This window comes from Larus michahellis, chromosome 1 (assembly GCF_964199755.1).
Source record: "Larus michahellis chromosome 1, bLarMic1.1, whole genome shotgun sequence".
Classification (NCBI taxonomy): domain Eukaryota; kingdom Metazoa; phylum Chordata; class Aves; order Charadriiformes; family Laridae; genus Larus; species Larus michahellis.
Window position 1 is genome coordinate 153,815,201 of NC_133896.1, and position 24,121 is coordinate 153,839,321.

Below are 24,121 nucleotides of genomic sequence, written 5' to 3' on the forward strand. Positions count from 1 at the left end.
GAAATCTGTGCTTGTACAAACTGCATTTTTTTTGTAACATTCCAAGATTAAATATCTTGACAAAAGATGAAAACCCTTTAACAAATCTGCCCCTAGAGAAAAGTAACATTTTTTTATTCCATTTACTGTCAAATGACATAGAGAAAGTATAGATGAACACAGTCCTATAGGTTGATTTGTTGCTTTAAATAATGTCACTAACATCCAGATATTAATGTGATGGTGCAGGAAAAAAAAGTTCACATTGAGCTAGACTCAATTACAGACCTAGAAATTGAAATTAAGTCTGATGCTACATGCTTAATTCATGTTTGTGTGGCTGAGAAAGGGAGTATCTGGTTTACCTTGAATTTCCCGCCCTAGTGTGGTGAAAACATGACCCATCGCATTAATTAAAAAATAGTTTTCAAATGTAGCCTAAGTGGTATTGCACTGGCAGGAGGAGACAAATGCTTTTTTTGTCCTCAACGTGTTATGTGGTATAAAGGAAGCTGTTCAATGTCTTTTGCCTCGATTCCTCGGTAGGTCTTACAATTCTCATCGAAGAACAGGAAAAAATATGATGACCTCTCGCAATGAGAAGCCAAAGATTCTTCTTCAGTAAAAAAATTAAGCATTTGCCCCTGGAAATCCATAATCCTCTTTTTGACCACATAGTTTGTAACAGGTGCATATGGGCAATTACACACATGTCATGCCGGTCTATACTTATCTCATTTGGGTATTACACCCAGTATGGTATGTTCACGTTTAATACCCCAAAATACTATATCATATCAGTGGAATTTCAACCGGCACACATTTGACTACTGATTTCACATATGGGGCTGGGACTAACTTTTCTCCTAATATGGTGATGGCACAGGCACTATTTAAATGATTCCTGAGCCTTGTAAATATACACCAGATGTATCTTTTGTAAATGTTACATTTTTCAACATCTCAGCATTTGTGAATAGTTGAAAGCGATGCCAGCCATGCTTTAATGGGGCACAGAAGCGTACTGCGTTCAAAGAAATGGCACACCATTGCAATAGTCAAAATTACAAGTGCTGTCAAAAAGCTACATTTTCACTTTATTGATTAGCACCAGGTAAGGCAGCGCCCTGCATTGCACCCTCATACCTGCCTGTTTCAGATGATGTTTCCCTGCACGTGGGTACACAGAGAGGGATGTGGAGCTCCCAGGGCTCCCTGGGGGAAGGAGAAGGGCAGAGCCCTGGAGAGCCAGATGTGCCCCCCTCCCCGGCCACCCCAGATGGCCAGAGGTGGAGCAGGAAGGGGCGCGGGGACTGCTGCTCCTGCAGCCGTGGTCACCATCCACTGCCAAGACGCAACCACAAGGATGCGCCCATCTTCCCAGGGACGGGGAGGAAGCAAAGCACACCTTTCCCACTGGCACTGATGTTGTTTGAGGCTACGATACGTTTTCCTGCAGCTCGGGCTCCTGCTGCTTGGTCCTTTCTCGTTGCAGAGGTAACCCAGCATAGGGAGAGGCATCTCCCAATGGGGACCTCTCCTGGAGCGAAGGGTGATTTCACTGAGCTGTAAGAAGCAGCCACCTCCCGGGCTTTCCTGGGCTCTTTTCTTCCCCCCCCCAGGCTTTTCCTGGCTTTCCTGTGTCGCTGCAGAAATCTCACAGAGGACCCAGGAGCACGTGCGTGACGGGCTATGGGAAACATCCTCTCCGCGCTTTCCACCTCCTGGCATTTGCCCTACCCATCGCCACCACCGCATCCCGACGGTCTCCCTGTTGGCACCAGGCGGTAAAAGGAGCCGTCAGAAAATCAACCATTGCATTTGCCTGAAAGCGCACTTCTCCTTTGCAAGATTTGCCCCGCAGCTGTCCCCCTGATAAGAGGAAAGGCCTTTATAATGTTACTGTTTTTCGCAAGGCAGAGTGCTTTTTGCTCTGGGAATTTCATGCTGGAGTTGCACAGTGCAACGCCAGTCCAGCAAATCAGCTAAAATCAGAGCTAGGTGACACACAACAATAAACTCAGAGGGAATGGACTAGATGTAATGCCCTGCTACAAGTATTATTTCCAAGTTCACAGGCTTGCAAATTAAAATGTCCCTGGACCGCTGCCATAAAAAAGAACATTAAAAATCAGGGGAAGAGGTCTGGGCATCTGTTAGAAGCATCTAATATATACCAAATGTGTACGCTGAGCTTCTTAGATATATGCGTTGCTGAAATATAGCCTACGACTAATGTAACAGCAGAAATATTTTAATTGTATTTTTCCATTTGATATTCAAATGAAAAAAATATATCTTATTAAACACAACACTTGGCTTTGCTATTTTAATAAAAAATAAGTTGTTGAGGAAAAGAAAAGCAAAACTACTGATTCCTTTCCTTATGATGATCAAATGAGCCTTTCATGTTTGTATCTTATACTTCACTTTTTAGCATTTTGAGGCAAATAGCAGATATCAAAACTTAGTAAATAATCAAAGACTTATTCAGTTTTTCCAAACTGTCATGCTGCTTATCTTGTAATAACTGATCTCTTAGGTAGCATAAGCTATTTAATTGCTACTGAAGATTATTTGAATGAAAAAAGAGACAACGTTCTCCCTTACCCCTCAAAAAGACAAAACTATATTCTTCAAAAAGACACATGCCGACAGATAGATTCTGATCTCTTCTACATATGCACAAGTGCAGTAGCTAATTTTACAAGATTTGATAGGAGCAGCGTATCCGAGATTACACCCTGTCCTCCCGACTGCACATTCCACATGGAAAATGGCTTAATTTGGAAGTAAATTTTGTTACTGATAAATCCAGACTCTGGAGTCTCTGGGCACCCGAATAACCAAACCTATTAAATTATTTTAAAAAGCAGCTAAGTATGCACAGCAACTGTATTTTAAAGGGACTTTTTACAGTGTTGGCAAAGTGCGTATTCATGTATCCCCCCTGACATGATAGACTGTAATGGCTTCGGTCTGTCATGTCAACCATCTGCATATTAAACAGTCCCTAAGTACACATTGACACAGCAGACCCTAATAGCTCTGAAGCCGTAACAATCTATTGAGTCAATAATATGCATGTTAAAGAGCATCTCCTCTACTTCCATCAATATCTTTTATCTTTTCCTTAATTTGTATCTTCTTTTTATATGTATATTCGGAGTTAAGGTTTTAGGAACCTTTATCCTTTAATGTGCTGCCGCAGATGTGAAACATGTGGCACAGAGAGGCATATGCAGTAGCAAAATCCTTCCCCAGTATCTGGGCCAGATCTTAAAACCAGGACTGTAATATTTTTACGCTGGCAGCACGCATTCTTCCAGATAAGGTGGAAATATCCCCTCTTTTCTGCGGGGCCGGATCCGGTTGCTCGTGAAAAAGCACAGGAAAGATTCCTGATGATTTCACAGGCTTTGGATGGAGCCCAGTGTGATGCTGTTCATTTCCTATTACACATTTCCTTCTAATTAAATGAAATAGGTCACAGGGGGAAAATGAAACAAAAGACAAATGTATTTACTTACAGTAATATCAACCCCCAAAAAAGACAACCAGAAACAAGAGAAAAGATAATACAAAATACACTATCTCTTCATTAACTTCAAATTACTTCTGGTACCACAGTCTTAATTCATTCCTGTGTGATCCCAAGATCTTTTATACCGTGGAAGAGGGAGACTGTTATTTAAGCATAAGAAAACATTGGCTTAACTTCCTTTGTCTGAATAACCAGAGAGAAAAAGCTTAATTTGCTTTTACTCAACTTCATGTCACCGTACTGTGGTGTGATGCTCTCACACCCTGATCACAGGATTTTCCCACCTTCTTCCACTCCTCTTGCTTTCTGTAAGCATCACGATTTGGCTTACACTTTTAAAAGTGAAACTGACGTGCAGTTTGTGCCTCCAAAAGGCAGACCCAGGGACAGGGAGGCCACTTGACCCTATCAGCAGATCTTCCTGGCCTGAATTCCCGTCTCCTTTCCACTAATCTGACACCGATGTGTCTTTGAAGCACATATGGATTTATTCCAGCATATTCTTGATTAACTTTCACGCCAGGGAGGGCAGAATCGTGGTACTCTCCCTGTTGCTTTCCAGGAGCATGTGATTCCTCCTCCCTCTGCCTTGCACAGTTTCATGTCCCCGGGCACATCACACCAGATCATGTACTTCTGTGCCTCACTTCAGCGTCCCCCAACCGTGTGACAAGCACTGAAGGCACCTGCCCTCTATGAAATCCTCAGCAACTTTCTTGCTGTAGCCAGCAGGCTTTCCTTCCCAACACCCTGGCAGGGAAGTCACTCAGATGCCCACACACACGCCCAGGGTTTTCCCCAACCACGTGGCAGGTCCTCAGAGCCTCAGAGTAGCGCATCCACTTGATCCCACACACCACCATGTGTATTATCAGGACAGGACTTTCTAAACAGTGGAGAACGCAGTGCTCACACAGCCGCGGTGTTCATTATTTGAGCTTATCTACGGATGATCTAGCAAGTACGTTCCGTTTTGGGCAGGAGATGCTTTTTCTAAACAAAAAAAAAAGCTACTCAAAAAATCAGAGCAAATGGACAAAAGCTAAAGGATGGGTTCCAAAAAAAAAAAAAAAAAATAAAAGCAACAGTCCTGCTATCTACATTCCCAGTATTTTCTTTATCTGAGGGAGTCAGTCCAAGCAGAGCTCTGGAAGGGCTTATTCCCGAGGGAAACGGTTCATTGCCAGCTCCCTTGTGTGATGACGCAGTTCGTCACCAAGTAAGAGATGAAGCGTAGTCCTCGCTCTGCAACGTTATGGGTACAGCCTTGCCCGCTTGAGGAAAATGTTTCTTCCCTGGACTTGCTGCAGGAGCTCTCCTTTGCTGTTCTCTCTAGTCAACCCAGGTACTTGCTGTGTAGCAGTCCAACAGCCAGGACCGGCCCAACCCTGCTGACATTAGGGATGCCACACAGCAATGGCATACCAGCTCTGGATCATATATCATAGAATCGTTTGGGTTGGAAGGGTCCTTAAAGATCAGATAGTTCCAACCCCCTGCCATGGGCAGGGACACCTCCCTCTAGACCAGGTTGCTCAAAGCCCCATCCAGCCTGGCCTTGAACACCTCCAGGGGTGGGGCATGTAATGACACCTGCCTGCTCATCTGGGTCTTCTGTTTGCACTTAACGAGCCCTGTAGGCTTCCCGGTACTTACCGTAGTTACCAGGCAATGGCAAAGAAGGGCAGGAGGAGGAGGGCTGCTGGCCATGAAACCAGAGAGTCTTTTAATGCCAGTCCCCTGCACTGAGGATTACTGGGTTGGGTAATGCTCACTCTGGGCACCCAGCACTTCCAGGAATTGTTCCACTGATTTATGAGGAGAGGTCACCCAGTCCAACCCTGCGTTAGAACAACTGATACCTGCCACCAGGCGAAAGAAGAGTCACCAGCCCCGGTCAGGAAATAAGCCAGACACGTAAGGGCGATGAAGAGAGGGCGAGTGAAAGAAAGGGGATGCCGTAGGCGGGATGCTCCATGTCCTCCCAGCAACCACCTTGTGCACGCTGCAAGTGCAAGGCGGGCTCTCCAAGAAGAGCCTGGCTTCCTCCCTCCTCGTCCCGCTTCTGCGCAAGCCCACCCCATGCCCAGCCGCAGCTGAGCCTGCCCCAGGCTGGCCTGATCCCGAGCCCACCAAAGTCAATGGAAAGATTCCCAGTGACTTCAGCGAAGAGGGCTCCGTATCCTCAGGCAAACGTGGGAGAGAGAGATTTGGGCAGGGCTATGATTTCACTGTCTGTGTGCATAGGATGTCTCCTTTCCCACACGGAGGAACGTTGGCCACCCTTCCCACTTTTTTGGTTCTCAGTGTTCAACACTGCACCTGGAGTTATCTCCCATTTACCAGGGAGCTGATTTAAGTGTCTGACTCAGTCACATATGTTTGGCTCCCTTATCCAGAGTAAGATTTGGCCTACTAGCTGTGAAAACAGCTTATATCACATGTGCTGCAAAGCCTAGCCAGAACAGGCTGAATAAAGGATGAAGTTTAATCATGGAAATGTTGACCTACAAATAGAGAACAAAATGTTAAACCACATGGTATAGGGTGCCGCACGCCCCAAATATCAAGGAGAGGAAAGAAGAATTGAACACATTTGGAAAGTAAAGCTTACTGTTTGGGGTTTGGTTTTTTTTTTTTCTTTTTCTTCCTGCAGATTCGGAGAGTCAGACCCACACTGTTCCCGCTCACGATGACACCCTGGCATCTGAAGAACAACATGACACCCACCACAAAATGCTGCTGTTGGCTGGCGCCGTCTAAAGCGGTGAGGTTTGGTGAGGGAGGTGAGACTGCCAAAGGAAGGCGAGTGGGGGTGTCACAGCGAGTGGGACCCGGCCACCAGCGTGACTTGAGTCTACGGGACCTGTACAAACCAGGCAGAGGTAAACGTGACGGGGACGAATGCCCCTTTCATCCCGCACCCTTGAAAACTAGCTGTGGGTTACCTCTAACGGCTTGGGGGGGTCCTTGTCATTATTTTCACACCACCTTTCAGCTGGGACGTTCTCACCTTTGTGGGTTTCGCACAAAGAAGGGCAGCTTTTTTGGCAGACGATCCGTTTCCATTTTTAATCACAGCCATCACACAAACAGTTCATCTCACAGGATGTGAAAACTTTCTCACAGGCTTTATTTAACATCATTCGGGGGGTTGCAAAAGACAAAGAAGAATTTTTAAAGCAACAATCGTCCTGCTTTCGATAACTTGTGGGCTTTGTCTTTAGGTACGCTGCTTTTTAGACAAACGTAGTTAACAGCAGCCGGCCAGACCTTACTGACTGACAACTGTTTCTTTACAGGATTTCTATGTGCCAAGGAGCTGGACAGTAATATCCATTTGGTATTCATGGAAAGTACTTGCAGAACAATAATGACAATAATTGCTTCTGATTCTTGTGTTTACAACACTGCCAAAGTATCATTAGAGCCTTATTTATAGATAATAATGCTTATTAATCACACATATTTGAATTTTGGAATGTATTAGATTAATATTCTTTTGTAACTTGGTTCTGTACTAATGCTGTGAAAAGCACTTTCTGAATGCAGCCCACTGGGAAGTGCTCGCCTCGGAAAAGGAAAAGCATCCGAGCCGTCTGCAGGTGAGGGACAAAGGGCATACCTCTTCCTTAGCAGGCTAACGCCGGAGCCGGACACACAATTCCCAAAAGCAGCTCCTTTGGACTAAAATCAGGGACAGGCTCCTGGAAAAAAAAAATACCATGAAAGGTGTGATAGTAGCGTCATGCTTGAGCTTGCTTTTCCATGCTCTATGAAAGGGCTTGTTTTCTACTGCTTTGTAAAGAAGCAGGTTTTGGGGGTGAGGAAGTGGTCTGTCCATCACCTCACTCTTTAACGGCCCGCTCTGCCCGAGGGGAGAGCTTAGTCTGGACCTCGGGATTCCTCATCAGTCGAGAGGTTGGTAATGAGAAATATAGTACAAAAATCACTCCTAATTTCGGTTATTAAATAATTCCAGCTTTTCCGTATCAACGTCTGCTGCAATTCAATAGCAGGATAGAAGGAAAATGGATTTTTAAAAATGACAGTTACAACAAGCAAAAATGTCACCCAAATCTAAATATCAACTGCCATATATTCATATTCTCCTTTGTCTCCCTGTAGCCCATTACAATGCTGAAAAATACACCAAAGCAACTGCAGTACCAAACTCTCCAATTTTTGGTGTGTGGCCAGCTCCATAAATTTGCATTTAAACAAATAAAATCCAGAACAGTGTAGTATGTCTTTTTTTTTTGTCTTTTTTTTTTTTTCCCTGAGATGTTCTTCAAGCAAATTTAAAGAGGCTCTGTCAGTTTAGGGACCATATTTCCGACTCCTTTTTTTTTTTCCCTTTTTACCCGCAGCTGATGCAACATAACTACTATAAATGCCAAAAATTAGAAAACAGGGAAGAAAGACGGTGTCGTATTTTATTCTGTGTGTCCATTTTGTGGTTTTTACGGCGCTCCCTGCACAGTCAGGATAACCTGTTCCTCAGTGTCACAGCCCCCATTGTCTCCAGGGATCTTTCACAGTGGCAGAAAAAAAAAAAAAAAAAGAAAGAATTAAAACGCAGCAGCTTTAAATTGCGAAGAACACTTGTGGCTTTGCTGCAACTCCCCCAAACTGCCCTGGCTGATATATTTTAACAGGCGAAATTACAACGCGATGGTGCCCCTTTAAAATGCGTTTCACCCATTAGTATTCCAGCGTGCTTTGCTTACTGTGTTTATAAAATGCCAGTATTGAGGTTTCCCTGAAATTTCAAACCTATCAAGACAGGCGGTGCTGAGCACAGCCCAATCGTTTCTAGGTGAAGCCAGGATTTCAAATAAAATAAAAACCTAGCAGCGCGGTTCGAGATGAAACCAAAGAGTGGAGTTGGGGCCGGGATGCGGAGGGGACCCCCATCCTTATGGATTTGGCACAACAAAGAGGGGCACCACTTGCACCTGGGGACCCCAGCTCCTGCCAGGGGCTGTGGGGCCGGCTTGTCCCTGGGAGGAGGGTCATGGCTTCACCCATCGCATGCAGACAAAGAAATTATCCCTGGAGTGTGGGCACCGGGGGTGCGCAGAGCTTTGGATTGGGCCCCTTCCCCACTTTGGGCTCGACACCGCCCGGCCAAAATTGATCCCAAAAATAGATGGCGCTGCACTGAGGAGACTATGACTGATAGCCAGTCGTGGGGTTTGGTTCTCCTGCTTCTCCTCTTCTGAAGAGGAGCCCGTAACCCCAGGTGCACGCGACCTGCTTCAGGGTTCACGGGTGCAGAGGCGTCTGCGGCATGTTCTCCTCTCCCCAGCCATTGGCTGCTCTGAAAAACATTTGCTATATTTTCCTTAGGTTTCAGCGTGTCACAGTGCAGAAGGCTGTCCCTCTAACGGGCCTTTCAAATTTGCATCTTATTCTTTCCTAACGGTAGTGAGAAATAGCTGGAAGAGTTTAGCACCAAGATCTGAATTTCAGAAAGTCAAACCATCAGCATTTAAAATCATAATTCACCCTATGCAGATTCCAGACTTCTTATTTTCTTAATTGAGTAATGAACAATAATTTCTATTATTGATGTCTGCTTTTTTCAGGGCGGTAGCAGCTTAATCGTTTCTCCTACCTCTCTGAAGGAAAAGGCAAAGCAAACAGTTACCGCATGGGGAAAAGTAGGTTTGTGTTTTATATCCGTAGGGCTGATGCTAAACCTATGCAAAGATAAAAATAGAAATTTCCAGTGATAGCATTTTACCTTTTTTTTTTCAGCCAGAGATACCAGAAGTCGGATTTCTATGTCCACGCTCGACTTCCTAAAGAAAAGTGGGCACTTTTTTTTTTTTAAATACCGAGTTTTCACCGTTCTTGCGGAAATCAAATGAAGGGGTAAGTGCCCAGGTAAGTCCCTTTCCTGCAGTTATCTCTTTCCTGTGCCTATATGAACCCCCTGTCCGAAAAAGCGGGCCCTCCTGCACAGAACCAGGAGCTACCCTCCAAACCCAGCTCACGTGCCCCAGCAATTTTAGCGCACCAGTCAAGAGCGTACAAAATCCGACTTCAAGCAAATCCCAGGCAACGAACAGCAAAACCACCTCCCTAACCTTAAGTGAGGTTGCTGCAGGTTACATTTTTGGATTTGTGGATAGGGGGTATGAAAACCAAGACGGAAAAGTTTTGACTAACTTGTCCACTAACTGTACCTCGGTGATCACAAAACATTAAAAACAAACATTCAACTGGAAAAGATCTAAACAGAGACCGTCTCAAAAATGTCTTTTTCTTGTAGCATTTTATTTGCTATATTTCTCACTAGAACAATATTATTCTGTTTGTATTTAGCATCTGTTTTATTGTCAAATAGTTATTTTTTCTGCTCTCAGATTGCACGATTATTGTGTATTTATCCCTCCAGATACGTATCATGAACATTTCTCTTCCTTATTTTTATATCATTTATAGCTACTAAAATTTGGAATTTGTAGTTTCACATCATCCTCATAGAACTGTAATACACAAGCAGGAATAAAAATAAAACCATACCTTTTCATCAAGTAGTCTGCTAGCCAAAAGGAGAAAAAAGATAATCTTTGTATATTTCTAAATAGTCCTGTAGGAGTCATATACTTTTACTATGTGCTATATATCGTATAGTTTCTCCCTTTGTTATGACATCTCTGATTACTTTAAAGAAAAAACTTTCAAAAACGTTAAGGCACAAACCTTTGTATGGAGTACTTTTAGTATGCTTTTTATTCTGACAAGATTAATAATTATCCTATAAGCATGACACTGTTTTAAAATGTTGTTTCTGCTATGAGTTAACATTGTGCATATGGGTATAAATGTGGAATGAAAGGTTATTTCACAGCAGAGATATGTATTTTTAAACAAATTGTGATAAAACAGTATAACTGTTTAAAAAGGAAAAGGTGGGGTTTTTTTCCCCATCCCAGTTATTTTGAATTTAAAATATCTACAGTGAGTTCCAGAAGGGAACTGGGCATCTGGAAGGAAAAGACCAGCTACTGAAATTAATGGGAGGTACGTGGGGGAAGTATAGCAAACGTCCCAGGGCCTTGGGTAACAGTGGCCAGAAAGAGATCTGCTGTGGGGCAGGTGAGAAGCGTGTCCTGCCCCCCGCCCACCACCACCCCCAACTTCTGCCTCCTTCTGTGGCGCCTGCAACTAGCTCCTGGTGGGAACCAGGTTACAGACTTAACCAGACTTTTGCTGTCCTTCAACAAGACAGTTCCTAAGTGCTTACAGTCCTCGTGACAGCCTGAGTCTCTCCCAGAACATGCAACTGCCCTTTTTCGCTAAGCTAATACGCATCCAGCGCTTTCCATCAGTTCAAAGACATGGGGTTTTGCCCAACTGTTCAAAATGCCCGGTCGCATGTATCCTGTGTATCCTATGTATCATACGTAGCAACTGCAGTTATTGCTGGCCTGGTTCACCAGAGCCAAATTGGGTAGGATCTAACCCTTGCAGGGCTTAGGCCTACGGGCAAGGTCGTTGTGGCCGCCAGACCTAACTCCGTCCACATCAAACAAACACAAAAATAATCCCTCTGTTGGTATTGAGGTCCAATGGAGATACACCAAGGAGGGGAGACTGAGGGCCAGATCCTGCTCGTTCTGATGAGACAAAACTCCAGGTGGCTTCAATGAACAGGACAAGCAGGATTTGGCCCATCTTGAGGAGCACAAGGGTTGGCTTCCAGAGGCTGAGCCGCACCTGCTCCTTGGAGCAGGGCAGTGAAACGCTGGAGTCAATAGACCTTGTGGTGAGGAGGGGACCGCGGGCTACGCTTTCTCCCCACTACAACCAACAGCAGGGCAGGCGGCGGCACCGCAATTTGCCCCCGAGCTTTAGCGCTGGGATTCAACCCCGCTGCACTCCTTCTATTAACTTTCCTTGCAGGAGTAATTTTTAAATAACGTAATGCCAAGTGCCAGAGGGCTCACTTTTTACGACATCGAGCTGAATCGTATCAACTCCCGTTCTAAATTTAAAATATGATTGCATTACTTGACTTCATACTTTTTATAAAGGTCCCGTTGTGGTGCGGTTTCACGAGGTATAAAAGCCCACGCAGGTATTATGGGGCGTATCAGTTCATTTCATCTCATTAATCAGCTACTTAAAAATGTTTTCCTTGCAGCGCACTAGAAAAATAAAACAAATGTTCTTTTTTATCATTTCCCAAATTAAATTCATCTTCCATAATGACCGTATTTCATGTGCAAAATACCAAAATATGCTTACATACCTGCCTTCACTTCTTTAGTGAATTGCTTCATTTGTAAAATGTTGCATATAAAATTGGAGCCTCAAATGAATTACTTGTTTTTTCTTGATATGAAACCTTGTTTAAGTTCACAGCAATTTTAAATATGATACATTTAAAATATTAATATTTCCCATATATTATTCACTGACTTTCAGGTTTCATCTCAAGTTAGTGGCACTTCATATTTCAAAGGAAGAAGTGTTTCTTTTTTTCAGTACTAATGTTCTATTAATTCACTTTGTAATATCACTCTGGTTCAGACAAATGAAATTGCACTAAATTGCTTATGCCAAGAATCATGCTAAAGTTGTTGGCGTTATATAAAATTCCATTTTCCATTACTATTTTATAAGGTTTTTTTATCTCAGTAGCATCTTTTTAGGCATAATTCATAGCCCTGTTTAGTTAGTGCTAGAAGGACAAATACATGCACAAATATTTTTGTGCTGAGATGGGTGTGTGTGTAGATATTGACAGTAAAGTCTGTAACTTAAGTGACTTTTGCAAGGCACCAGACGCAAACTCCCAGTGAACTACCTTAACAGCTTTTCCTTTATGAACATTTTTTATTTTGGGTAGTTTTTTCTTCCAGCATGTATTTCATCACGCACGTGTATAAACAGGCATGTACGCACACATATACATTTGTGAAAAATAAATTTGTGTGCGTGTAGAAATACTCAAAATGCCCCATATGCATATTATGCAACATATGCCATTCATGTAATCTTTACATATATAAATAAAATTCATTTTATATATATGAATAAAATATGTGAAGGAAGTCCTTAACGGACCTATAAAGGCCTAAACGTAGACGGATTCTTCATCACATCCAAAGAACTGAAAGAACCGTGGATATAAACCAGAATCTTTTTATATGACCATGTATCTTTTATAATCTTTCCATAAAGTCCACATGGCCACATAACTATTTCCAGAGATGTGGATGGAAGTTATACCTGGGCAGGCTGAAAATCTTTAATGAGTAAAGCAGCATCTAATCCTACCAAATGCCTTTCAGGAGTGAAATAATTACAAAGCGCTGGAGCAAGAGTAGCAAACAGCAGTAAAATCACCTGTAAATAGAGGTAAGGAAATATAAATATACCTCGGTATTTCTATGGTCGACTTTCTCTGACTGTCATCAAAATCAGATGTTCGGGAGCTAGAAATCCAACTCCGAGGAATGCAGATTAATACATTTATATGAATATAAAGTCTGTGCCTTAAACTTTAAGTTTGCAACACTGTTAATAACGTGTGCTCCTTTTTTAATGCCTGGTATTTTGCTCCCTTTACCATTTAAAGAATAAGATTTTTTTTTCTCTTTAAATTTGATCTAACTCTTTAAAAAACTAATCGCAGAATAACTGATGTAAATCCCCGTCGCTCACGAACACAATGAAATTATACCGAGAAGAGCGAATACAGGACAGTCTCCTCCTCAGAAACAGAAGTGAATGCCCTGTTCCTATACGGTCCTGAAACACCGGGATTTTGAAATAGGAATTAGACCTCAAATGCAAATTAACCTCGGAAGCGGGGGGGGGGGGGGGGAAGAGAAGGGGGGAAAAAAAAAAATCAGAGAGACATACCAAGTCAAACGCTCCTTTTTCTGCCTATCTCGTCCGCAATGGTAAAATAGGCTAAACAAAACAAGTGCACATCAAGATAGAGCCAATTAAGGCAAAGCAAGCGGGGAGGGGAGGGTGGGGAGGGAAGGAAGGCACCTTGCTGAACACATGGGGAGCGGGAGCGCAGGATCCCACCCCGAGCCATACCTACCTTGGGAGTGTTCAAAGGAGGACAACTGGGGTAAATTGGAACCAGCTTTGATTTTTTATTTTTTTTTTGGTCATCCGGTTGCACCCGGGATGCGGGGCGGGGGAGGTGGTGGGAGAAGGGTAGGTCTTGGCGGGGGGGATAAAAAAGAGTGCGGGGCGGGGGGGAATGCCGAGCGATGGTATTGCCAAATGGTATGCAAATTAATGGTGTCGGGGGGGGGGGTGTGGGGGTGGTTTGGGGTTATTTTTTTTTAGGAAAAGGGCGGGGGCGAGGGGAGATAGAGGAAAAACGGTACCCTCAGTGGTGGGGTGAGCGGGTCCCCGCCCGCTCCGCACACGCCGCGGGGGGGGGAGGGGGGGGCGAGGGGAGCCGTGCGGAGCCGGCAGGAGCCCCGTCGGGGGTGGCGTGGAGCGGTGCGGTGCGGTGCGGAGCTGCCGGTGCGCGGGGTCGGCGGCGGGCGGGGAGCGCGGGGGCTGCCCCTTGCCGGGAGCGGGGGTGCTTCCTTGGAGGGGGGGGAGGATGCGCCGGTGCGGGGCCTCCCCCTCTCCCCCTCCTTCATTCATCGCCTCTCTCGCCACCAACCCCCCATTCCCCCCGGCCCGCACATCCCCCCCTTTCCCCCCCCCGCGTCTGCCTCACCGCTCCCGGCGGCTCCCCGCTTGGAAATGGAGACCGGCAACTCTCACCAGAGCGCACCAGCATCCCACGGTCCTGAGGAAGGAGTTTGGGGCGGTGGGGGGGAAGGGGGGGGGGGACGGGCGGGGGGGTGGGGTGGGGGGGATGTTTGAGAGTGACGGTGAGGCGAGGAGGAGGAAGGAGGAAGGCTGGGAAGAAGGGGGTGGGGGGAGACGGAGCTCCTGAAATGGAGCCAGCCCAAACGGGAGACGATGCTGGAGCAGGGGCTGCGTCATTTCGGGGCTGGGAGAGGGCTCAGCCTCCCCCCCCCGCTCCCCGCCGCCTCCCTGCCCGCACGCAGGGGGGGGGCAGCTACCGTCAGGGAACAGCCCCCCACCCACCCCCCCTCCTCAATGGGGCTCTGCGGGGACAGGACCCCGCTTCCCCGCAAGCCCCCGCGGCCGGGACGGGGCAGGAAAATCCCACGCCAGGGGAAGGGACGAGCCGCCTTCGTTCTGCCTCGAGATGCCAGAACAGAAAGGGGCAGGGAGAGGCGTACGGGACGCGTCCGCCCGAGGGCAACGGGCAGGACCGGTCACGGTCGCGCGTGGGGGCCTTCGGTGGGGCCGGCTGCCGCGGGGGGAACGGGGTCCCGGGGCCGGATGGGGTCCCGGGACGGCGGGGGAAGGAGGAATGATCGGCATTTATAACTGCGGGGGAAACTCGCAGCCTTTCAAAGAGTTTTGGCTGGGGGAGTGGAAATGCCGTCTGCCCCTTTCACATTTGGAAGCACAGCGGTCATTTAGGGGAAGAAGGAGGGACAAAGCAATTTTTTTTTATTTTTTTTTTTTCCTGCTGGACAGTGGGTCTCTTTGAGCCTCCTGTCGTGTCCTATGGCTGCAATTATAAACAAACTTTCCTTCTGCAGAGAGGAAGTAGCTGAGACTGAGGGTCTGAAGCCAGCGAGTGGCCAGTGGCTACCCTGGCCTTCGCTGGCCGTAGCCAAGGGGCAGGGGAGGTGGTAGCCTGGCCCTCCATGCAGCATGCATGGCAAAATAACTGGCCTGGGAACACCGTCCCTTGTTTCAAATATGCCTACCCAGTCCAAGACAGTTTCCTTCTGAAGCTCATGCCCTCAGAGGCTTTCTAAACTCAGCTTCAAATGCTCATGTCCATGTATTTCTTTTTTCTTTTTCTTTTTTCTTTTTCTTTTTTCTTTTTCTTTTTTTTTTTTTCTTAATTTTCCTACAACCCCCATGGTCACAGCTTCAAAAAGCAAAGCTGCTCTTAGTGGGGCTGGGATTACGGGTGCCGTCATGGAGGCCCATGGTAAGCGTCAGTAAAAAGCAAGAAAATCTCCAGGCAAGATTACAGTGCTGGTACACAACCATGGAGAGCCTCGTCCCAGCCTTCAACAGCACCTGCCACAGCAAAAGTGGCATATGCAAAGTCCTTGAAATATTGACCAGAGTCATTATTTTTACGTGCATATAGATTTCAGCTTATTTTATGGCTCTGAGTGTGTGTGTGTGTGTGGTACATGTGTGCGTGCACACACACACACACTTATATCTATGTATATATTCAACAGTGATGGGCCTGTTAAACTGAGCAGTGATTTCTCTCCTACAGATAGATGTATAATACACACACATAGTGATGATACCTAAGGTGTTTGGGGGTGGGGATGCATAATATCTTATAAATTTGAAGTTTTTATCAGGCAGAGCAGATTACTTTAAGCGCTCAATTTCTCAGCGATCCAATTTTATTAGGATTTACTATCATTTGTGCTGCGCATCCCTGGGGAAATAATGCTTTGATTAATGTAATCCTGGGCTGGGATCCGCCACATGCCCCTCTCCCAAGAGAAGGGCCCTGTTTGACAAACAAAAACAGAGCAGCAACTATTGCAATCTGCACTCACCTTTGGAAAGCACACAGACCCGCGCGCACACACGCTCACAAAATATGACCCCCTCCTCCCCCCCAGCCCCAAATACAATAGCAGCATCTCAAAACAATGTGCGCTTATTCATTTGCACACAATGCCTCTGATTCAGTGTGGGTTGTACAGTCCAGCCCTCAACTGCACAGAGCCAGCCCAAAAAGGATCCTGCCCTGTCCCCCACTGAGAAGCTGAAGCATCTCTGGGAAGCTCAATGCCTCTCTGTATTTCAGGCTCTCCTTGGGCTCCCAACATTTCTGCCTCTTTGTTTCCCACTGCAGGCCTTGCCGCAGACCGAGTTCAAGTCTGCTCCTTCAACCCCAGCGGCGGCCCAGGGGCCCAAGAAGCTGTCCCTGCGAGGCTCCCTGGCACCCACCTGGGGGGACATGTACCTCTCTAAATGGGCCCTGGTAAGTGAATCACAGCCAGGCACTCTTCTCAGCTCATAAAGGGGGGGGGGGGGGGGCGAGGGGGGCCGGACACGACGACACCCAGAAAACAACCTCAAACAGAAAAGTCTTGTCACATACATTTTTAAAGGAGAAAAAAAAAAAAAAAAAGAAAATAAACTGTTCCTCCGCCTTTGGGGCTTGCTTGGGTTTGAGTAGCTTTGTTCCAGCCGCCCCCCCTTCTTCCACCCCCCCCCCACCTTCTGTTTGTGTCAAAGGCTGGCAGGAACAATAGCGTTCAAACAGGAATAAACATGCCCAGATCAGAGCCCAGCCCCAGAGAAAGCTTTCCCTTTCTTTATATCCCTAGGTGAACTGGCCGGTGTTTCCCCCTTTCCTCCTCCCCCCAAAAAGGACGCCAATCACCGACAGCCCAAATAGCAATTTAATGTTGATTTTCTCCCCCCCCCCCCGCCCCGCCGCAACAAAGCAGGTCCCACTGCGCCTGAGGAGGATATCCAGCCCCAAAAGAGGGCTCTGGCTGCACTTGGGCCACTTTATTCCAAATCCGGATTAATAAATCCAGGGGAAGGAAGAGGGGAGGGATCTCCAGGCTGGAGATGAGGAGGGATGCGGTTTGCGCCGGGGTTTTCAATGAGATGCTGCTCTCTCCTTCGTCTTTATCCACTGACCCCCAATACGGTGACTCAGCGATTACAGAGCACTGGGTGTCTGTGTGTGTAGGGGGAGGGTAATGTGGGGGCTTCCCTCCCGAACCCCCCCCCCCCCCCCCCGCCTTCCTCCTTCTTTTCTTTCCTGATGAAAAACGATGCAATTACATTTCTGCATGCTGATCTGAGAGTTCAAATAACAAGCCTTAAACGCGTTATCAGGCGCTCGTTAAAGAAGGAAGGGGGGAGCGAAGAGGGGAACAAATCTGGACGTATATGCGTCTGTGCATGCCTGGGTGTGCGTGTATCTATATACGCGTCTGCTTTTATATGGATCTGGATACATATTTAAATGAAAGACCGCTAGAAGAGGAGATGGGTTGTTGTTCGGCCTGAGTCCCTGCGCCCAGGCAGGATGAGGGAAGCGTCTCAATTTAAAACAGCACCGACCAAACGAGAGGAGAAAGAGGTGCAAATCACTCCGGGGAAAAGTTATTTAGGCGCAATCTCTGGATTTTCCCAGCGCAAAGTGACTCTCCTACCCGGGTTCGATACAGTTTTCCCGCTTCCCTTCCCCCCCTCGCACTCCGGGGGGATCCATCCCTATCTCGCATTTTTCTTCCCGGCAGCGGCTCCCTCTCCCCCCGGGGCGCCCCGCCTGGGCTGCCGTTTGCTGGGACCTCGGCGCGGCCGCGGCCCGCTCCGCGCCCGCGGAAGGGCCGTCGGAGCGGGAGCCGCCCCCGGGGCCGCGGGGTGGCGGCGAGCTCGCCCCCGGGCTTTCGGGTCCCCGCCTCTCCCCTCCCTCCCCGTTCCCTCCCTTCTCTTCCCTCCCCAGCTCTAGCAGGCGGCAAGAAATTGTTTCAGTAGTCGGATGGCGGGGCTGAATTTAGAGAGAGGAGGAGGGAATAAATGCGAGGAGATGATGAATAATGTTAACTTTGGACTGTAGGAGTCATGATGGAGTTGAGCGAAGCTGCGGGGAAATATGTCATTTAATCCCAGGGCTACCCAAGTCCCTTTTATCAAACACCCGTGATGCTGGAATTACACCGCTGTAAAAGCGACTGAGTACTTAAAAGTACCCAACATCAGGCAAATATATAGATTGGAGGAACGGGGGTAAAAGGAACACGCGTACAAACTAACCACACGACCGTGAAAACCCCAAGCGGATTAGATAAATATAAATACATGTGCATTTGGGAAAAAAAAAATCGGAAAAAAAAAAGACGGTAAAACTGTAGCTGCTGCATTCACGCAAGGAGAACAGACAGCGTGTGCATGTTTGTGTGCAATGCCAAAAAGAGCAGCCTTAAGGTTGACCTACTGCAATCTGCACTGAGCTCCTCAGACAATAGACAAGTTCAAATGTCAAAAAATCTAATAATAAAAAACAGAGCTGCCAAACTGCACGAACTGTTTTCTGGTGTATCACAATTATTCACCCTCTTATCCACTAAGAGACTGCCAGTCCTTATGCGCGTAAAAGAAAATCTATGTAATGCATATGGATCCTTCTTTTTTTTTTTTTTCACATGTGAAACGCTATTGAGATGGCAAGCACGCAAATCAGAATGATATCATGTCTAATAAAAGCGGGACTAAGGTTTTCACAGTCTCTTTTAAAAGACTCCAACTTGTAAATCCCCTTTTTATGTCCCTACATGCACAATTATTCTTATAAATAAAAATCTACATGTTCAAGAAGCTGGATTGGAACCACATATCCCTCTGATTTTAACGTCGGTGGGAGCATTAGGTTTCCATCATATGTAACGTGTCCACGTTGAGTTCAAGTCAACAGATAGATTGTTCCATTCATTTGGCAACTTTCATTACAGTCCGTGTGAGGTGAACCCTAAGCATGACACATTGGGTAATATCAGAATTATGCAGCAGGGAAAGAAAGGACACCGTTTTCAAAAGCTATCTTGCTTTGCATGTGCAGTTCCGTATTATTGTTCTAATTTATTACAGAACCCGATATGCTTTGTTATGCTCAAAACAATAAATAAGGTTCCGAGTGAAGCCTTCAGAATAAAAGGTATGGATAAATGATCCGCCTGCCTATTGTGGTTATCGTTATTATCGCCAGCCTTTAAAAGTAATCTGTGTATTTTCCTATTTCCTCCAGATTGGGTAGTGTAATATGCCTAGTGCAGCTATCAACGTGGTCATAAGAACTATGAACTACAGTATGGGTAAGCTTGAAAAACCCAGAGCAGATCACATTAGCCAAGAACGCTACATATCTGGAAGCCAGTCAACTTCACGTTTTCAGCTGACTGCTGTATTATGCACGAATGTGTTTTACATATAGCAGACTGTATACGGAGTATGTCTTTATGTTTAACATTTTAATTTGTAAATGCTAATTAGGCAGTTGGTCTCCACGGTTATATTAGTAGATACCTAATCATTTCCCACTATAAGTAAATGAATACTAAATACGGTAAACATTCACTTTCTTTTCCCTACCTCCGCGACAGTATCGCTTCTACACTCATTTTCCGAAGGCGTCCATTCGGACAATATAGGCATTTATTAAAAGAAAGGGGGGGGGGGGTGTTGGGGGGGAAAATATGCTCTCTGTAACACTGTTACGATTAGGGTGCCATTTCAGGCGCAAACCGGGCAATCCTGGCCGAACCGGACTTTTCCAAAGGCAGGCGGTAAAGTTAAGTTTTGCCGAATTAACTTGTTGCTCGTTTTAGCGTTAGTTTGTCTGGTGGCTTGCGGTACCCCGAGGTCCGCTCGCTGCTAACTGATGCGGGAAAACAGCAGAGGAGCTGCTAACTCCTGTTTTGTTTAAAATATAATGCAGGTTACACTTGGGGGAAGGGGGAGGCAGAGGAAAACTGGGGGGGGGAAACGCGCTCATTCCCAAATCCGTGTTGTTGAACTTTGCCGGGCTCTTTCGACTCCGAAACCCGCTCTTTTCGGAGGCGAGGGAAATGTTCGCTGAACTACGGTAAATCTCAAGTTAAGCGACCACGTTTCTGAGGAGCATTGCGCTCTGGAAATGTGTTTTACTAGTCTGGAATATTGCTAGGGTTTTATTTCGCCAAATGCGGTAGGTGGAAAGTTTTGTTCATGTAAATATCTCAACCATTTTCCCCGCACGGTCAATACACACGGAGACTTGACTCCGTTTTCCAAATGAAGACCCACGGACACTTTAAATGGAAAGTGTATATTCTTGTAAGTCGTTTTCTCTCTTTGATTACTTTTCTCTCTTTCTCCCCCCTCCCCCGTTTTTTTTTTTTTTTCTTTTGGTGTGTGTATATGTGTTAGGTTTTTAGGCGGGGAGTTCATCTTGCCAGAATCTATCATATTTATGGGCTGTGTGATTTCCAGGGCTCCAATTGGTCTTTCCTTTATGGAGGCAAGGAATAAAACTTTCCCAGTCGTACGGAAACTGCTGGGGCTCCAGCGCGGGGGAACAAAGTGCCTTCAACCCCCCACCACCACCCCCGCCCCCGGGGAGCTGCCGCTTCCCCTGCTCTTCAGCCCCCCCGGGGGCTGCCCGGGACATCCCCCTTGCAGGTGCGTTAAGGGGATGCTGCAGCCACGTTTGTCCGCCCGTGCCCAGCTCGGTGCCGGCGGGAGCGGAGGGGGGAGGAGGAGGAGGGAGAGAAGCAGCCGTGCTCGGGCAGGAATGCCACAAAAAAACCCTAAATTTCTCACTCTTGCAACCACTCAGGGAGGGGAAGGGAGAAAAGGAGCGGGCGCTCGGGATGAGGGGCTGAGGCTCTGCGTGTTTGGGGAAGGGACAGTGAGCCGAGCTGTGCCGAGCTCAGCTGTGGTCGCCGTCGATGTTCTTGGTTTTCAGTTGAGGTTAACGCCTGCCGGTGTCCCGGACGGCGACAACTTGTGCCCGGTGTGCGGCCGGTGTGCGGCCAGGGCGGGAGACGGGGGGAGCCCGGCTCTGGCTCCCGCAGATGGAGAAGTCGAGGGGGGGGAAAAAAGGGGGGGGGGGAGTGGCCAGCTTGAGGGGGGCGGAGGGGGGGCAGGAGGGGGGAAGAAAAAAGAAAAGAAAAAAAAAGCAGCTATTTTTTCAAGTTTAATACGGCGATTAAATATTAAATGATCTAAAAAAAAACCCGAGTCGTTTTATTGCATCTCCAGAGGCTTTAAGCGCCTTATTTGGACGGGAAAAAAAAAAAAAAAATTTAAGAAAAAATAAAACCCGCGTGGCACCTCAGGTTACCCCGAACGGCGTGCCCGTGCCTGTGTTTGATTAGCTGCTCTCGCTCCCTCGCAGGCCTCGGGTCTGTTGGAGGCATCGCACCAACTGGGACACTTTTGGGGCGGCCTTTGAACTGGCAGCCCCCCCCCCCCGATACCCCCCGCTCCCCGCCGCTCCTCTCCGCTCCCGCCCCGCCGGCCCCGGGAGTTTCGGGGCTCCCTCTCCCGGGCGGGGGGCGGGGCAGAGGCCGAGGACCGGGGGCCGAGGACAGGGAGAGCCCCAGGCTGCCCCCCCCCCAACCCCGGGCCGGGCGCGGACGGGACTGGGGTGGAGGGGGAGAGTTGGGGGAGGGGAGGGGGGAAGAGAGAGTTTGGGGTGCTGCAGGGCGCCCCCTGGCGGGCGGCCGGCGCCTGGCGAAGCGCGGCGAAAGTTGATTTTGCTCAGCAAGCCGTATCGTATAAAATTAACGACAGCCAATAAAATTAGCTTACATGTTTCAACCGTAAAAGTCCAAAACAAAATAAAGCTAGTTTTAGTGAAGCTAAGAAGCTCGGGTTTGGCCCCGTTCTCTCTGGCTTGAACTGGGGTCCTTTTATCTAAAGCCCAGTGCACAAACATATAGCTTAATGTGACTAGTGTTCTTCCTTTTATTTCTTTCTCTATGGCAACCAATATGTTCTGCTCAGAAATGTTCCCCCATCAAGGAAACAAATGATCTTGAGGGAGCAGCTCTATACGGCATCTGTTCCGATGGAGCACACAGAGTTAACCCCAGTCAAAAGAGACGCTGGGCACGTCAACAAGAAGTGGAAAATGAGCGATTCTTCTCCCCCCCAAATTGAAACCTATACCTCCCTAGTTTTACAAGCCATTTTATTGATTTGACTATCGACCGTTTCCAAAGAAGTAACTAATTCTAGGAAATTACAATGATCACCAGCTATTGTGTATCCAAAAGAGCAGCAACAGAGACGGGGGGCGGGGGGAGGAAAAAAAAAAATTATGCAAATAACAAGGCAAAATTAAAACAAATGAAAGTCACGTAATGGGATATTTAAGCCTCGGTAAAGTTTTCAGGAGCGGTATCTGGCCTACTAATTTCATCCTACATTATTTATCACATTATTTATCACACTGACCCAAACGCTATAAAAGAGTTTCAGATCATTAGCCTATACCTCTCAATTAGACGGGATTCGGGGAAAGCGGAGAGACAGGCAAGACTGTCAGGAGAGAGAAACAAAGTGAAATCTGGTCTGTAATCCTCCAGCCCCAATCTCCTTGGAGAATAAAATGAAGGGATGTCCTGGTTAGTTTTGATTGATTATACTCTTTCTGATGGACTTTCACTACAGAGCTCTAGATGTTGTGCTTAACCGTCTGTTCCCTAGTTACAATATTAACCCTCTGCGTGCACCGCCGCTCCGCACCTTCCCCGGCCTCTCTCCCCCCGCCCCCCGCTCCCGTCCGTCCGCACCGGCGCTGCCCGCAGGTGCCCGGCTACCGGGGCAGGGTCGCCTCGGCTCCGGCCCCGCTCCCTCCCGCCGCACCGTCCGGGCCCCCTCCCCACCCGCCGGCAGACACCCCCCACCACCCCCCCCCACCACACCGCTTCGAGAAGCAGCGTTTGAAAACAGCCCGCATCTCTGCCTCTCCTCTCCTTCACAAATCTGTAATATTTTCGAGAGCTTTCCTTCCCCCCCCCCCCAACTCCCGAGTCATGGTGTTACAATAATTAACAGTGCCCAGAAAAGTGAAGTAGTAACCAGAAAGACTTTCCAGCGCTGAAGAATTGCTTTGCTGCCTTGAGCTTTGGATTCATTCCATGCTTTTTATGTAATATTTCACTAAGGTGCTTTTTGTTGCTGGTGGGATTTTTTTTTTCCTTTCCCTTTCCCTTTTTTTTTTTAAGCCTGTTTCCTTCCAGCCAGTTGCCATGGGTTTCCCTGTCTTGTCCTAAGCTTTTGAAAATATATATCCAGAAGACTTTAAAGAAAACAAAAGTAGATAAAAAAATGTAAAACACTTACCGATCATACTTCCAGGATTTAGAGAATTATTTTTTAATTTTTGATTTTAATAAGGTGACAGGGGGAAAAAAGCATGTTCTCAACTCCAGCGAAACGATCCATGTTAAGATTTTCCTTTGCACTGACTCCACTAAGCCCCGCTCTCCACTAGTCTATTATTTTCACCAAAATATATGAAAATTTATGCAAATGAAAATCAGCACTAACTGTTCTCCCCTTGTTATACTTTGGATTTTTTTCCAGACAAAACAATCACACTCTGCAAGGGAGGGGGTGGGAAGAGTTGGGGAACTAAGTTGTGGTTGTGTGTGTTGGTTGTTTTTTTTTTTTTAAATAAAAGACATTACTCCAGCTCGAGCTTTATTTTTTGTTGTCGCTGTTATGAGGGTATACATTTTTTTTATTTTTTTTTTATTTTGGGGGGATTTCTCCCCCCCCCCCTTCCTTTTTTATTAAGAAAGTAGATCTGTTTGCAGAGGCGCTATCACGTTTCATCAGGCCACCTGAGACGGCTTTTGAAAGCGTGTACTGTGAAATTCATAGCAGTAATTTAGACAAAATCCTCACTGTATATTAATGAAAGACGGCCCCATGGCACCGTTCCTATCCTCCCCATTCAGTGTAAACAAAACCACGAGACTCACTCGGTTTTTGAGCCTGATCCAAGCAAAATCGGCTGGA

General features: G+C 46.9%; 2 long non-coding RNA genes across 2 annotated transcripts; one reads left to right on the forward strand and one right to left on the reverse strand.

The window, feature by feature from the left end:
- Window positions 1-6,096: 6,096 nt before the first annotated feature.
- LOC141751957 (uncharacterized) lies at window positions 6,097-10,388 on the forward strand. Its single transcript, XR_012590155.1, has 3 exons — window positions 6,097-6,408; window positions 9,115-9,189; window positions 9,287-10,388. It is a non-coding gene; the product is annotated as an uncharacterized LOC141751957 (long non-coding RNA).
- On the reverse strand, window positions 6,634-23,572 carry LOC141751960 (uncharacterized). Its single transcript, XR_012583929.1, has 2 exons — window positions 23,441-23,572; window positions 6,634-7,230 (listed from the first exon to the last, which is right to left on the reverse strand). It is a non-coding gene; the product is annotated as an uncharacterized LOC141751960 (long non-coding RNA).
- Window positions 23,573-24,121: the final 549 nt, after the last annotated feature.